We start from the raw sequence: 644 nt of genomic DNA on the forward strand, positions 1-644 counted from the left end.
ATGTTCGGTGTGACCAACCTGTGGTGTCAGCGAACCACCGCGTTACCAGCGGGAGGGACTGCGGCGTTGCGGGTGGATTTACGTAGAGCAGCTGCCCCGGGAGGAAAAGGGGGCCCAGAGACCCTTCCTCGGCTCGGGCGTTGGGTGTGCCGAAAGCCGGGGTGTTGGCCGGTGCCCTCAGCCCACCTTATCCGGGCTCCGGGCTCGGGCAGGGCTCGGGCCCCATTGCTGGTGAAATGTCACCACGGGGAACACTTCCCAAACGAACACCTTTTCCTGTGGGAGGGGGGTCCTGGGGGACTCCCACCCGGGTGAGGATGGGACTGTGGGGCAGTGCTGGGGGACAGGGGTGCTGGAGGAGACCCGTCCCTTGCTCTGTCCCACCACAGCTGCTGGAGGGGCTCTTGGGTCTCCGGCGCAGACTCAGGGAGGGCTGGGAGAGGCACAAGCCAAGGGACCTTGGTGTCCTCGGCTGCCACCACCCATCCTGGGCCAGGAGAGGTGCCTGGGCTGAGCACGGGGAAGGAGGAAGCGAATGCTTTGTGTCACCGTGAAATGGCATTTGCTCCTTCAGCAGCAAAGGATCCGTTTCAGCCTCGTGGCGGGGCTGGGCTCCCCCCCAGCGGGGCACGGCGGGGGAGGGC

This window comes from Buceros rhinoceros, unplaced genomic scaffold (genome assembly GCF_000710305.1).
Source record: "Buceros rhinoceros silvestris isolate BGI_N320 unplaced genomic scaffold, ASM71030v1 scaffold33166, whole genome shotgun sequence".
In the NCBI taxonomy this organism is placed as follows: Eukaryota; Metazoa; Chordata; class Aves; order Bucerotiformes; family Bucerotidae; genus Buceros; species Buceros rhinoceros.